Source organism: Delphinus delphis, chromosome 21, assembly GCF_949987515.2.
Source record: "Delphinus delphis chromosome 21, mDelDel1.2, whole genome shotgun sequence".
NCBI lineage: Eukaryota > Metazoa > Chordata > Mammalia > Artiodactyla > Delphinidae > Delphinus > Delphinus delphis.
Window position 1 is genome coordinate 21,707,065 of NC_082703.1, and position 16,241 is coordinate 21,723,305.

General features: G+C 41.9%; 1 protein-coding gene across 18 annotated transcripts in view; it reads left to right on the forward strand.

Moving 5' to 3' along the window:
* LOC132417760 (sorbin and SH3 domain-containing protein 2) overlaps positions 1–16,241 on the forward strand; it is a 206,858-nt gene that overhangs the window by 60,251 nt on the left and 130,366 nt on the right. For 3 of the 18 annotated variants that reach the window (XM_060001552.1, XM_060001551.1, XM_060001554.1), the window contains exon 3: positions 8,726–8,781. The exons of the other annotated variants lie outside the window; for them this stretch is intronic. The gene's annotated coding sequence lies outside the window, so the exon portion shown is untranslated. The remainder of the gene's footprint in view (positions 1–8,725; positions 8,782–16,241) is intronic. 18 annotated transcript variants of the gene reach the window in all.

Below are 16,241 nucleotides of genomic sequence, written 5' to 3' on the forward strand. Positions count from 1 at the left end.
ATAAATACAAGTTCCCAGCTGTGTAACACCCTATCCCATAGCACAGCTTACGGATTAGGAAACACTCAGAATCTACTTAATGCCGGATTCATGAATGCCTTTAGTGAACATTCCTCTTTCCTGACTTCCCTATATCTTCTCTCCTTTTTACTATAGCAGATATATCTCTATTTCCGATTTTAAACCTTTGCTAAAAAGTTTGTTATTATCATAATAGCTAACAACTGTTGAGTATTTTCTGTGTCAAAGACACTATGGTGAGCTGTTTTGGTGGGTTATCTTATACAACCCGGGAAGTAAATTGCACTGGGATATAAACTCCATGAGGGCACGGACGCTGTTCTAGAGTCTTCTGGATTCCTTTTGCCTGGGGGGTAGTAGGTACTCAATACATCTTCACTGAAGGAATGAACAAATGGATGAGTGAGTGAAAGAGCAGACTATAAAGCAGGTACTATTATTATTCCCATTTTGCGACGTGCAAAGTTAAGTGGCCAATCGATGGGGAGAACAAGATACAAAGCCAGGCAGTCTGTCTCCACAGACAGTCTTCCTGATGTGTACTGGTACCACCTTTACATCAGGTGGGTTTTGTTTTATTTTTATTCACTGCTTGCTTTAGGAATTGAGTTGCCCTAAAATGCCAGCTGGCAGGCTTGAAAGATAAGATTCTCAAGGGTTGCTTGAATCCCACACCCAAACTCTTGGAGCCAGGGCTGGCCCCCAAGAACTAGAAATTGTTTTCTTCCCCAAGAATGAGCAGAATAAAGAAGCCAGTGGGGCAAGTTAAATCAGAAAGAATGCAAGGGGGCTGGGATACCAATTTCCGAGAAAGGCAAGGGGCGGCATCTGGAAGGCCGCCAACGTTGGAGGGACTAGAGACTGCATCAGACTGGAGTGGTTCTTCAAGGCAGGAGATAAGACGAGCCGGTACAGACCACAGCGCAGGGAGGACTGGGTGGGGTGGGAGGTGGTGAGCATCTTAATAATCACCTCGAAAATCAAGCATTCAAGTTTGCTCTTGTATGCTGGCCACTGTATGATTTGTGGCTGGCTTAGTCCAACGTAAAGGACCAGAAATAAAGCAGATAACAAAAACAAAAATGTATTTTTAGTTTGCTTTGTGTAGCATCTAGTGCAGTGTCCAATCAGGGCCACAAAAGCAAGGGTGCATAATGAAGGTAAGAAGCGGGGTGGGTCTCAGGTGCGAGCCTGGTTCTAAAGCAGTGACAGGACTGGAGAAATGAAAGGTATTTTTCATGCTTTTCTCTCTATTTCTCACTCTGCCTTTTTCCTTGTTGACTCCTCTTGTTCTCTCTTAAATAATGTTAAAGTTTTCAGACCACGTTTCTCTTTCATGTCTTATACTCATAGACCTTGTCATATTCAGGCAAGGCACAGACCACAGGTCCTAATTTGGCAATTTTTAGTTAGACTTTCTCTACACATTTTTGGGTTCCATTTCTGTGCCACGGGACCAGTACATGACCAGTACTTGCAGTGAGAACTGGTCTGAGGTGCTTCTTTTGCATTTCTGGCCTCTCAGCATCACTCCATGCTGCAGCGCAGATGAGTTGACCTTCAGGACTTTATTTCACTGACTTCCAGCTTTCCTTATGCCAAAGCCACAGATCATTCTTGTGTTTGAAAGTACCTTTTTGCAAAAGCAAAGAGGAAAACCCAAGCACCATAAATAACTTGGCCCGCACACCCCACAGTGATATTCCATAGGTTGAAGTTTCTGTGCCCGTTGACTCCTTGCAGGGGTGCATATGCTTATAGCTCTCTGTTGTTTATGTAAATGAAGCAGGCGCTGCCATGCCCACAACGCTGATGCCCTGATGAGTACCCTGTGCACGTGCGTCTGCTGACCAGCACAGGCAAAGTCCAAGTTCGATGTATAGGCAAGACCGACACTGTGCTCTGCTCGTCCTGCAGAAGCCACACACAGCAGACTTGTATTTCTGTCAAGGGCTCCGGTTTTCCATCATCTATTTTTTATAGCACTGATACTAAACCAACTGCAGCAAATGAAGGGTATTCTTTCTGGCTTGGGTGCATCACCATGCTGATTTGCCGTTCCTAAGAAGCAGGCTCGCTGAGTTGGGTTTTATCCTTTACCATGGGAGACCTAGTTCAACAAAACGTAAGTGTTTTGAGATGGCTGATTTTTTCAAAATGTAAATAACGAATTCCTCATGCATGAGGGGAAATGGCCATGTGATAAGATGGAATAGGGATGGAAATTTTATTTGGTACAGTTGGTGGCAGGATGACGGTGGATTTGAAGACGAGCGAAATAAATTGCTGCATCCTCCAGTTTCTCAGTATATCATTAACCTCTGAGGGAATCTTAGTTTATTCTGAAGCAGCTTTGTGATTTTCAGAATCATATTGTCATGTGCTCTCTCTTAAATGTTTGCATATCCTCATCTTTATATGGTCTCCAAATAGAATAAGCTTGCATTTTTAGACTTTAAAAAGAGTGATAAAGATTTGCAAACAAGGAAATTTAGAGAGAACCATTTACAAAGGACCATAAAGCCCTTCCCCCATACCAAACACTCTCAAACACCCTCACACACTAACAAACACAAAGAGATTTTAAAAATTAACTAGCTAACTAGCAATAACATTACATATCAACCTAGAATGCTTTTTGCTTACAGTAGATTTATGCAGAATAATTCGTTAAATGTCAGTAACAAATGACCATATTTGTTGCCCAATGTTAAGCTTTAAATCTGTAGTGTATTTCATCAGGTCGTTTGTGGTTTTATGAAAGCTAATGTTCTTTATTTCTCTATGAATATTTATCACATTTCAGGTATATAGCTATTATTGCTTTTTCAAGCTTGTTTTTACTTTGTCCTATATTCTCAACTCTAACACTATTCAACTTTTTGACTTTGTGAATGTAACTACCATTCTCAGCTGATAAAAAAGAAAATACCAAACTAAGCCATGTGAATTGCTATTTTTCAGTGTTCCTGTGTGTCTGTGCTTTACCTAACAGCAAGATCAATAGGACACCAGGAATGGAAACAAGTCAGCTCTGGGCTGCATTATTCACCTTCTATTAAACTTGACAGCTAATTTGCAAGTTCGCACTTTTTTAATGCTAGAGTTCTTGAAACCCTGACAGCTGAACCCTTCTAACTCCAGCTAAGTATGAAAATAGAGAATGGAACCCAGAGGGTGCCCTTGCATTGGTATCGTTTCCGAGGTATTATTTTGGTCAAAGACAGAAATTAATTCATGTTTACTGTTTTCTGGTAAAAGGGAATAGTATGAGGGCAGTGAGAGAAAAAGTACAATTGGAAGTGTTATAAAACAAGCCTGAACATTCCACTGAGGGTCACAAAAAGAATTAAAAGACCAAAAATTTAATCAAAATTAATTTAACAAAATCAAGTTAAGTAAGGATCTTTCCTTAGACCCACTGATGGAATGTTTCAAATGCTTTTTCTATACAAAGAGACATTTAATCTGATAGAGCAAGTGGCATTTTTAAACCCCAGAAAAACTATTTATTCTTAGAAAAGAAGAAATCTTGGACATGTAGCCAGATATGGGAAAAAAATATTTAAGGGGGGACATTTTTTGGCAGGAAAGAGAAAGAAAATAGTTTTTTTTTTTCCTGAAACACTTGGCAAAGCAGAAAGCTTAAAAATATTTCCCAGCTTGACCAGTTGCAAAACCGCACAGCGTGTTTTGCCTTTCTGTTAGGGAAGAAGGAAAATCCTCGTCTGCAATGGGTTTATGAGTCCCATCACTTCCCATCCCCTGACGGGGATTAGTTCCATTAAGTCCACTCCTGTTGGAATGCCTAAGCTGTCATCTGCCCTGACCCCACATGAAACACACGGCATTCTGAGAAAGAAGTTAAAGCAGCCAGTTTCTCAGAAAATATCGGAATGACCTTCAGAGGTTAACAGCACAATCATTTACACAAAAATTGCTTCCAATGTGGATCATGTGTTCTTCCAGGGTCGGCGGAGAATCTGTGTCTGCTAAAAGCTGCACACAAACAAGCTGCCCTGATTGGATTAGAAGCGTAGGCAGATGCTGGAGAAGAAGGCATGGAAATCACAAAAAATGTGCTATTACCATTCCTTCTTAACGCCATAGCTTTTCTCTCTCCAATGCTTTTTGTCCCCTAGTGTGTTGTATTCCCTAAAGCAGTTTCATTGAGATGATTAAGCAACTAGAAAATGATCTCTTCTAAACTAGTAAGCCCTTGTGCTCTTTTGGTCTCGTATTTAAAGTCAACAAAGAGTGTTTCTATCTGCTGACTGGAGAGTGGAAATGTTTGTTTATTGAAAGGAAACTTCGCAGTATTTTTTTTTTTTTTCCATTTTACCTCTGAGTTCAACAAGAGGTCTGGGTCTTTAGGCAGCAGACAGAACCTGATTTTGTGGAGATTTGGCTTTATCTGTGGGAAAGTCCTTTCATTCCTCCCACGATGTAAAACGTAAATCCTCATAAAGATGCCTTACTTTCTCCGATGCTGGGAAGATACCATATGTACCTCACCTTCCCACCCAAGCTTCAGAATCAGAACCTTCAAACTGTCAAGGGTCTTATGGAGTCTCTCTTTTTTTTTTCTTTTTGTGCGGTACACGGGCCTCTCACTGTTGTGGCCTCTCCCGTTGCGGAGCACAGGCTCCGGACGCGCAGGCTCAGCGGCCATGGCTCACGGGCCCAGCCGCTCCGCGGCACGTGGGACCTTCCCGGACTGGGGCACGAACCCGTGTCCCCTGCATCGGCAGGCAGACTCCCAACCACTGCGCCACCAGGGGAGCCCCTCTTATAGAGTCTTTGAGAAGACATAGTTTTAAGTTTTTTCTTATTTTTTATTCTTCAACGATAGAGTTCACCTCCATTCTCCCTCCCTTAACTTTAAAACAGAAAACAAGAAAAACACAACCTCGTTTCTTTTGAATTGCACCTTATTGTCAGCACAGATCTCCCTAAACAGTACAGCCATTCTAGGGGAGGCGCAGGTTCTAAAGGAGCAAAGTCTTGACGCTGATCGCGCTGATTGCGGGAAGGGAGACCCGGCTGCTGGATGGTCCCCCGGGCCCTCCACCTCCTCTCTCCTCCGGTCCTGGGTGGGTGGGTGTCAGCCGCTACTGCCCTTCCTACCAAACTTCTTTAAGGCCCAAACCTGAGACTTGAAAGCAGTGGAAATTCTAGGTATAAATGCCAAGTCAAAACAATCATTGGAAAATGAACCTCTCCTTCTCTTTCGCCCTGAAAAACAGTGAAAGAAGCAGTGCTTTGAAAGCCCTTAAATAATTGCCGAAAAGGGAGAAACCGTGGGCAATCTCAATAGCAACGAATGCTGCCAGTTCTTAGCCTGGTTACTATCCTTTAGTAAATAAGGTGAGAAGCTCAGACTCATGAAGGTTGCGAAGAGCGACCCAGGACTCAGACGCTTTTACTATGCTTTACTCGACTTGTAACTTGAAGTAAAAATGTTAGCGATGGGAGCAAAGGGAGAAATTACAGTATTGCTAGGTAAGCATGTACTGTTAGGTAAAACAGATGAGGATTTGGGGAACCCTCCAGTTTACCTCAGTATGGGCTCTCAGTTCCCGATTCCAAGTCACTGCTGAGAGTGGGTCACTGTGTGGATGACCCATCTCTGAATGAACAGCTCTTGAGCCCGGTCCTGGAGGACCCTTGGGTTGAGCGGGTTGTGTCAGAATGGCCCTGTTATTATCAGAAACAACTGGAAAACTCATGGGGGCTGAGAGTCACCCACAGTACAAATCCTGTGCTGTGACCAGTCAGCCTTGGCTCCTTTGCAAAAGGCGTTTTGTCTGAAGCCTCATTTTCAGAGTTTGTGTTAAAGCAAACAGAACCAAGTGCTGTGGTCACTGAATGTCATTAGCTTCAACCTCCCCTTAAAGCTCACCCTCCCTTCCTATTTCTCCCGAGTCCCAGGTCTGCTCCATGACCTCCAGAATACCCAGTTCCTTCATGTACAGACTTCCATATAATTTGACCTTAATAGTCCCAGGGCACTCGCAGACAAGGGTAGACTTTTGTAGGGGAGGAACAATAATTTGCCCTCTATCCTTCTGAGTTCTTAGCTAAGACTCCTATAATAAAAGACAGATAAACAAGAGAAAAACAAACAGAAGTTTATTAACATGTATACCTCATACATGTGGGAGATACACAGGGAAAGATGAGAAACTCTCCAAGGTGGCTTAGAATTCAGGCTTAAATGCCATCTTCACAGGGAAAGGGGAGGGGGGATGTGGGCCTCTGAGGGGACGGTAAATGATATTTAGGACGATGAATGGACCCTTAGAAGAATAGACAGGAGGTGTGATAGTTTGTGACAACATGTGTCTGGGTGTGGTGTTGACTTCTAGTCTCCTCTCCGGTGAGAAGAGTCCCACTTTCCTGGTTGATGAAACTCTCAGAGGGGATCTGTGACCATTGAGTTCCTTTTGGAGGATCTGTCTTTAGGCAGATAAGGGAGTTCAGAGAAAGCCTCTCCCTGCATTTGCTGTTTTTCAAGTGCCTACAGCTCAAAATAATGAATATACCAAAGCAGCATATCTTGGGGTAGTATATTCTGCTAGTGTTCACTTTTGAATGAAAACACCAATATGCTACTTCTTTGCCTTAGATGCAAAGCATACTTTTCCTTTTAGTTTCATACAAACCCAGACTTGCACTACAGCAGCTGCATGAAGGTTAGTGATTGGTGAGGCTGACACAACTACAAAGTTTATTGAGATGGCTCTTGATCGACTCAGTATCCAAGCTCTCAAGAAGCCATGATGAGCAAACCCTTTGCGACCGTTATGATGGGGCAGTTTTAATGCAGCCGTAGCAGAGTACATCTGAGCCCTGCCTGTGTGGGAGACACAGCCCCACCCCTCCCCGGCCTGGACCTGGGTAACTGGGCACCTGTCAATGGCCCTACCATTGGGGGGCGGGGATTAGCTAAGTTACTATAACGTTTGGAAAAGAGCTTGACACACGTGTTGGCTGCGATAGATACTATAATTGTGTTGCTGGGAACTCAGCAACATTAGTATTGTATTAAAAATCAAATTCTAAATATTTTCTGAGATATTTGTTCATTGCAACTGTTAAATAATCTGAACTTCGAGGCACGTGCACAAAACTTTAGTTTTCTGCAGGTAAACCATTTATTTTGATCCATGATAGATGAAGGGGACAAAATTACACACACACACACACACTCAAATACTTTAAAGATATAGTCCAGGAATGGTGATTTAACTAAAGTTTAACATAGAAGCAGATGCATTTTTAATGAGGTTTCACCAGATATTATTTATAAACAGGTAGTTTAAACAGAATGAAGACTTGGAGAGATTTGGGGGGAGGGTTGCGTGCGCGTGTGTGTGTGTGTGTGTGTGCGCGCGTGCTGTTTGCCTTTTTCCCTTGTCAGAATGGTTCCATTTAGGAAACAAGCTTTCTTCCCAAATTTGCAGATGTCTGCAAATAGTATTCTGCCCAGAAGGGAAAAAATAGCTTACTATGATTCATTTGAAGCAAATCTCTTAGAATGTCAAAAGGGAGTACTTATTGCTGTGAGAAGATTGATTTATCTGCAGAAACAGGTATTGCTTCTCACCCTAAAATCAAGGCCTTCCCTTGAAACAGGTTGACTAGGCAATGCCTCCTGACAAGATCTGAGGCCCCCTGACAAGTCCTCACTAGCCCCCAAGTAGCTCCCCACATCCCATGACCCTTGCTTCCTGGCTGGTCTGAAATTCCTGCCCACAGGATCAATCCTATGTTTCAAAAATACAGATAGCTTGCTTAAAATAGAATTTACCTGAGAGAGGAGAGTGTGTTCAACTTCTGTTAGCACCTCTTAGAGCCTTAAATGGTCAGATGAGCTACTGCACCCCTTCAAGGTATAGAGAGCAGTCCCCGAGAGGTGATTTTCAATTTGTGAAAAGCATCTGGGCAATGGAAATTTGAATTGTAGAGAAAGAAAGGATCAACAGCTGGTGAAACATCGAGGAAAGATCCTTTGAGGAGGGGTACCTAATGGGGTCTCCTTGCAGGATGAGTTGGCTGTGGGTAGAGAGAAGATAGAGCATGCAGTGGGCGCAGAGGGAGAACACTCCAGAGAGCTGACTGGATCCTGCAGAAATGAGGTTGCCTCACTCTTACCCTTTATATCTCCCACCTCCCCTATCTCCACATAGATTTGGGAAGGACTAGAAAAGCAAAGAGGAGATGGGAATGGTGGGTATAAAATATACTAACACTATAGTCTTTGCTATTCTGCCTACTTCCATTCTATTAAAACGCTCATCAGTGGTAATGAAGCTTTGTAAGAGAAAGTTTGTTTTAAACAAAAGGGGCAAGGAAAGTGAAGATAAATCAGCAAAACAAATCAGGGCTTCCAAAGTCACACTGCCTGCTCCAGCCCCACCTGAGACCCACCCTGGGTAAAAAAAAGCCCCATCTACCCTATTCTATGTAATTCTGGTGGCGAACTGTGGTATGTAACAAACTAAAACTAACGACAAGTATTTGCACAGTTTCTTTTTTGCAGCTGTTTCTTGAGAAGAAGGTATCAAACTTGGTCAAGAAGAAAGTGTATATACAATGATAAAGTGAAGTTTTCCTGAGTTTGATTTCATTGCTATTTTGGTTGTTTCGTGATCGTGGAGCCGATCCCACCCACCTATTTACTGTAACGTTTCTTTTCTAGAGCCAGAATAGGACAGACTCATATACCATTCTGATCTGGGTGCATTTCTTCAGAAGGTATGCTGTACTCACGGGGAACCGCGGCTGCCTGGGCTTGGGGCTGACAAGGCCAGGAGGAAATCTGTGCATGTATTTTAACAAAAAGATTTACCAGGGAAGTTAAGGAAATAAAATGATGAGTACCAAAGAATATGAGGCTACTCTGACCTCTCCTTGCCATTCATTCCTATCATGTCCCAGCAGAATTCTGTTGAGATTCTGCAGAGACACCTTTGATTTAAGCTGATTGATGTACAGGCCAGTGGGGAAATGAGAGGAAGTGAGACGGGGAGGCCAGAGCGATGGTTTTGGAATTCTTGACTCTGCCTTATTTCACGGTGGAATATTGTGCTGGGGGTCTTAGGAATACTGTGAGGAATCTATAACCAGGCCCCATCCTTGTCCTAAAACTCCTCCCATCTTGCTCTTCTCAGTTACAGCCACGCCCATGTGGTCCCTACTCGTTATAGTGATTGGATGTCTCTTGCTCACTGACACTTCATGGAGCACAGGGAATGCTCTGATCGCCACAGGCATCCCTGATGGCAGGACTTCTAAGGCCCTCCAAGCCACCTACTTACGTTGAATTTTCCCTGGTGCAACTGGGCTCCAATGGTGGCCCCACTTCCGGATGTCCCTGCCTGCCTCTTCAGTCTAGTTAGGTTGCTTCACCTGCCGATGCCCAGGCATGCCGGCTCTCTCTGTTTCTGACACCACCCTGGCCAAATGCTGTCTGGATTTGGTTCTACCATATGGTGTTCATCTAACTCATCATGGAGGAATCTACCCAAATCTATCCCCTGAAAAGGGCGAACTTAAGTAGTTCCTTTACCCCTTTCAGACAAATTGTTGCAGCCTTGAATTGCAAAAGAAGAGATGCCTAAAGGATATATCCTAGGCACTGTATTTGTTTCCTAGGGCTGCCATAACAAAGTGCAACAAACTGAGTGGCTTAACACTAAAGAAATACCTTGTCTCACAGTTTTGAAGGCTAGAAGTCCAAAATCAAGGTGTCAGTGGGGTCGTGCTGCCCCTAAAGGCTCTAGGGAAGAGCGCTTCGTGACCTTTTCCTTGCTGCTGGTGGTTGCCAGAAACCCTTGGCATCCCTTGGCCGATGGCAGCATCATTCCCCTCTCTGCTTTTATTGTCACACAGTGGTGTTCCTTTTTCTCGTGTGTCTGTCTCTCTCCAGATCTCTCTCTCCTTAAAAGGACACCAGTCATTTCATTTAGGGCCCACCCTAATCCTCTCTGACCACATCCTAACATGATTACATCTGCAAAGACCCTATTTCCAGACGAGGTCTCTTTCATCGGTACCAGGAGTAGGACTTCAACATACTGTTTTGGAGACACAGTTCACCATACAATCGCCACTCCTGGCCACTGGGTCTCCGAGCAAGAAGCAGCTTCTAAGTGTATCGCAAGCTCAAAACACACCCCTCAGTCCCCAGACTCAGCACTCACCCTCTCCCACATCCTTGCAACTGACCTGCTCTGTGGGGTCCACGCAGGGCTGTGGCCTAATGTCTCACTGGCAGGACGGGCCCACCTGGTCCAGGCTATTTCTGAGTGAGGTCAGAGCCCGGAGGACTAACCACCCCTCACTATCACTCATGCACTTCGGTCTACTTTGAACTTTAAGCCCGAAACTTACTTTTTTCTAAGTACTATGATCATCCTTGGAATAGATCATTCTTTTTTCACATTCTTTCTGTCATACTTAGACGCCCTTCCAATCCACACACAATATTGAGATTTTCTTCCAAGGGAATGAGTTTTCCTAAAACTTCATGGGTCCCCTTGATTGTTCTGAATTTGGAGAGCTGCAGAACACCCTGGAGTTACTTATTCCTATGCAGACAACTTATAAGACCACCAATCTCCACTGAACTTTCCATTTTCTACTCCTATATTACTTTTAAAAGGAAAATGTTGACTTCCTCAACTATAAATCAGCTTTTAAACGTGCATATTTTTCAAGAAAGCAGGTCAGATATCAGGGCACAGATATCACACTGTGGGATTTATTATCCATGATCCACAGTAACAATCTGTGTGACACTTTTAGTCCTCCATCTGCACACTGATTTGAAAGCACATCCAGAAACAGACAGAGACAGAGGCAGAATGAGAGAGAGAGAAATTCCACTTTCTAAAAGTCAGTGCTTAGTCATTGCATCAGACTTTGTGTAAAGACAAAGAGAATGGGACTTCCCTGGTGGCACAGTGGTTAAGAATCTGCCTGCCAATGCAGGGGACATGGGTTCAATCCCTGGTCCGGGAAGATCCCACATGCTACGGAGCAACAAAGCCTGCACGCCACAACTATTGAGCCTGCGCTCTAGAGCCCGTGAGCCACAACTACTGAGCCCGCGTGCCACAAGTACTGAAGCCTGTGCGCCTAGAGCCCGTGCTCCACAACAAGAGAAGCCACCGCAATGAGAAGCCCGTGCACCGCAACGAGGAGTAGCCCCCACTCACTGCAACTAGAGAAAAGCCCGTGCGCAACAACGAAGACCCAACACAGCCAAAAATAAATAAATAAATTAATAATTTTAAAAAAAGACAAAGAGAATCCTACTGAAACAGTAAATACCAAGAGGCTTAGTTAGGTATGACAAGGCAAGACACTTTATAAATTTTTCATACATAGGTACAAGCAAAAGTGATTTGCGAGATGGTAATTTTGCATTATGCTATGTTCAAAGACAACTGAAATTCCTCATTTGCATTAACCATCTGAACTGTTTTCCATTTGGAGGAAAGTTCTATTCTGAGTTCCAGCTCCTCCCATATTAGGTGGGCAGCATTGGAGCCTCTGTATTCGAATCTGTCCAGATACCACTGTGTATCAAAGTAAGTTTTACATATCCTAGGTGAAGGAAGGATTTAAATTAACCAATGGGACTTGGTTTCTTAAAACAGCCAGTTAAAGAATATGGATACTTGACCATGAGAAAAAGATACAAAATAGTGAGTGGCATGAGTCATTTGTTGCCTAATAGAAGGGAATGACCTGTTTAGTGGTTTTCATAGGAAAAATATCCAGTAAGCAGATAACATCAATTTAAAAAAAATATATCAGTAACAATGGAATTTGGGTAGAACACTGATGTGCAGCTAAGTCAGGATAAAGCCCCTTCCAGGTTTCAAGATGGTTGATATTTGCTCACCTGTTCCAGCAGGAAGGCAGGTGCCTGGAAGCCCGGCTCCAAAGGTGGGACAGCATTTAAAGCCTGGACCTCCTCAAGCCTGTGACTTCTGGGGCAGGGTCCTGAGCTGAGCTATTATTCCTGGGTTCTAGCTGCAAACCGCTTACTGCAAGCTGGGCTGCAGCAGTTCACATGAGGAATCTCTGACTGTCCTTCTTGGAGGAACTTAAAAGGGACTCGCTCAAGGACTGCTTGTCAGAAATGCTGAGTCATCAGTGTTCTATTACAATTCATCACATGCATACATTGCCTTTATTTGTGGAGATTCATAAGAGCTAAAACATGACTTCTTAAAGTTTCTTGGCTATCCTGACTGTCCCCCTGAGTGGAAGAAGGCATGCTTCACAAAAAAGAAAAAGATGACTTTTACAAAAATTCAACCCACCCGAGAGATGATGAAATGAACATTTGGAGATATTTTTCTCCTGCTCTTAAAAAAATTTCATAGTAACCTTTTTAAAGAACAAAATTGGAATTACACTGCATTGCTTTGCATCTTCAATTTTACTTCACTGTTTTGAGAATATTGTTCCCATTCATTAAGTATTCTTTGAAAATGTAAATTAATTCGCTGCACAGGGAGTTTACACTAAATAAGTAAATTACAATAAAACCCAATGATAAATACTAAAAATTTTCTATCTCTTAATGCTAAAGGAGCCAGAAATTCTGCATTGAGTGTTGGATTTTGCTCATTCCCTCAAAAAAACTGCGTTAAGTTATACCGTACATGAAATGGTACGGGTTTTTTTTTTTTTTCCTACAAAGTAGATCATGATAATTCTAAAATTGGGCAGAACCACCTGGAATATGAGTCATTAGACTCAGTAAGAAGAAAAAGAGAAAGAGCAATAAAGTGTCTTCCCAGGAAACTGAAGATCTGCATTATTCCTTGTATTTCACAGGCTGGAAATGTGCGATCTGGGCAAACGTTAGATCAGATGATTCTCTAGAATTAGCTGACCCTGTGTATCTGTGATCCACTTGCCTACAGAACTGCGGCCATCATTTGACCTGAGGGTGAGGGGTGTTCTCTCCGAAGCAGTTTAACATAAGGACAAGGCACACAGAGAAAGCACTAAGCATCTAGCTCTACTCTTTACTTAGAGAAAATGCAGAAGGAAATCCTGTCTCTAGCCCCTTAGAGGACAGTCCTCTGAAAGAGTAGAGATTTGCTTGGCTGGCTCGGAGAGAGCTGGGTAGAAAGTCAACGAAACATCTAGAGTACTTTTGTTTTTCAAGTATACAGACTTTAAAGTGTTAGCAGCTTTATCCTGAGTGTACTCGTTTAATACTGGTAGAACTTATACTTTACCACATAAGAAAATAAAGGAGAACAGGAAATAAAGAAGCAGTTTCTATGAGTCGGAGATAAGGCCTTGATGTACAAGATAAGCAATTCCCAGTCACAGAATTCTTATCATATTCTCTACCCTGCACTCAACACTTTCCATATATTATCTAATTCTCACACAGTCAGTGGTAAATAGATATCATCATTGTATTCCGCAGCTGAGGAAGGAAAGACTGGGGGGCTGACTTCATCTACTGTCCCACTTAGTCCCTCAGAAAACATGCATTTAGCTCCTAATGTGTAGCCACCATGGTGTGAATGTGGGGAACGTGGCCGGGAACACAGCCATCCCCTCTGCCTCCTTCCCGAGCGGCCAGGGATTTGCATCTGTCTGTCCATCTCCAAGGCACTGAACCCAACACTAATTGTCCTGTTTAATAGAGAGACTCGTGCAGTCTCACAGGAGACCAGTAAGTAGCACTGTATGTTAATTTATTTTCTTCCTGATTTGAGAATCACCATGATTAACCTTAGAACTTGGAATGAAAATAACCGGTGATATTGTGTATCATTCTGTGATGACGAGATGAAGACAGGATTCATTTGGTTATAACCAGATTTAGAAATAAAGCCCTGTAGTTTTGCTGCTTCACCAGAAAGTCTTATCAACCACCACGGAAGAGACAAGAATGCTTACACTAAAAGAAATATCACCAGTATTTACCTAGAACACAAGATTCATCCCGATGACCAGAATTAGACAGAATGGCAAAGACAGAACCTTAGCAAAATATTTTCAAGTGATCCCCATCCACAAATACAGTTTTATTTGGCAAGCCAAGGGCTTTCACCACAGCAGGTGAAAACGTTTGCCTAGGTGACAGATGGTAGAGCCAGGCAATCATCAATTCGTGGCCACATTTTTCCATATACCATGCAATGGGCTTTTTTAGGGAACGCAGGCACTGGCACTATGGTAGATCTTCTGGTCCCCATAATGGAAGACAGAACCTTATCTGAGTCCTATTCTTGGGCTGGTTGGATAAACCCACAGACCCAAAATACAAACACTTTGTTTTTGGAATAAAAATCTTTTTTTGAACTTTCTAAAAATGTCCACAGTATTCTCCATAGGTTTACTAAAACTCAGATTAATTTTAAGGCATTGACCATGTATATTTCAAGTGGTTTTTTTTTAACATCAGACCCCTTGTCAAGGATTGTACCACCAGGGCGTGTTTAATCTTAAAAGTAAATCATATTTCTGTGAGTTAGTCATCAAAGAAAGCATAAAACCTGTCTGGAGCAGATTCAGGGTCAAACATTAATCAGTAATTCAAAACAGTGATTGAGGTGATTTTATTTTGGTTTAATTATTTTTCCTGAACAAGCTATTCCTCTTACTTTCTCTTAAAATGTATATCAAACCTGGTTTTATCAAAACAAAATATGCCTAATCATGGGACATTAATTGGAAATCAAGTTTTATCGTTGCATAATGGTTTAATAACCTTGATAAATAAGGCTTGTGTCCTAATGAACACATTTGGTTAAAGAAGCTTATTGAAATGAAATGAATCTCTTCAGGCATTTCTTTCTTAATGTAGGTATGATCTCATAAAAGGCTTAATTTGGTAATCTGGTAACAAAAATCATTAATTTTTCACTAACTTTGAAAAAAATCAAAAGTATTGAAATAAACAAATAAAATTCACTCATTTAAATGCCAAGAGTATAATAAAAGCTAATTACTGAATTTATTAAAATCCTCCTAACTTCCTCTTGTATGTGAGTATTGTTACTTTGATAGTAAGTCATTAACACAATATGTTGACTCCGACACACCTATTTAGCTAGCCATAACTGTGTAATCGAGAGCACCGAAGTAAAAGCACCACTGATGCAAACTGAGGACATTCCTTAATAATCTGTCGACTTTTCAGAGGGGAAGAGAATTTGCTTTGATGAAGCTGTTTATATCACATCAGTGTTGACTGAAGTGAGTGACTCATTTAGTAACCATGGAAATAACGCCGAGGAGTATGAAGTGGGGAACAAGTGTGCAGGCTTCCAGATGCTGCTGCTTTTGTGGCAGCATCTGTTCAGGGATCCAAATCTGATTAGAAACACATTTAATGTCTCAAAAAACCAAACTCATTTGGTTTTGCTTTCCCTTCACACTTTTGTTGTTTCTCTAGAATAGCCCCAAGTAATTATAAAACAAGGCAACCCAATACTTCACTCACAGGACCCTATGTTCTTTCCAGAAATGAGTCTCATATTTAAAGATGTGTGTCCAAATGTGCTAAAAACAGACCTCCTCCCAGACACATTTTTACTACTTCTATTTCTGAAATCCCTGGTCAATCTCCAGGCTCCCATACTATATTTATCTTTATGTTTGTGTCTTTCTATAATATTTATCTTGCATCTGTTTCCGTGATTTTCTAATATATTAATACATATATACTTGTAGGACAAACAGACAAGAAAAGAACATCAAGAAAATAGGCAATCAATCTCCTTATTCACTCAACCTAAGTCAAGTTATATGTGTATATACATCTCTCCATACTTATGTCTCTACGTGGTTTCCAAAACTATAATCTGTTTAGCTTAAGCAGCACAGAGTTCCTATCAAGTAAGCTTTGTTAGATTAAGTATCTTTGGGGATAGATCTTTTAAAGATGATCCATGAAAACTTTGGGTTTTTTTCTATTTAAAATAAAATTCTACTAATACGTTCCTTTGATATTCAACCAGTATTAACTGAAAGTCTACTGTGTATAAGGCACAATGAAGAACACGAAAGTGAATAAAGCATGGTCCTTGCCCTCAAGAAAGCATAAACACAAATAACAGAAAGTAAGACAAGATAAAGTGGTGAAGACAAGGAATTATATTCACTTAAATGAAAGCAGGCAATTTATGTTATATATACAGCAGGCAACTTTGACGTGGACCTCCAAG